This window comes from Pteropus vampyrus, unplaced genomic scaffold, assembly GCF_000151845.1.
Source record: "Pteropus vampyrus isolate Shadow unplaced genomic scaffold, Pvam_2.0 Scaffold426, whole genome shotgun sequence".
Classification (NCBI taxonomy): domain Eukaryota; kingdom Metazoa; phylum Chordata; class Mammalia; order Chiroptera; family Pteropodidae; genus Pteropus; species Pteropus vampyrus.
Genome location: NW_011889207.1, coordinates 57643 through 57880, shown reverse-complemented (window position 1 = coordinate 57880; position 238 = coordinate 57643).

Below are 238 nucleotides of genomic sequence, written 5' to 3'. Positions count from 1 at the left end.
ACGAGCGGCTGAGAGGGAGCCAGAGGCACACGGGGGCCTCCGTCGGAGAGAATCCCTTGGACCTGGCGTCCGCAGAGCCATGAAGGGCTCCGCTCAGGTCCCCCCCCGACCGCGGGAAGAGAGACTTGTGGGGTGCTTGTGCTGTGAAAACCACCGGCCCCTCGGGGTACTGCGCACGCCAGCCCTGGGCCCTGTGCTGGGGACAGGGCTGAGCACGACGGCCAGGCCCGGGACTTGC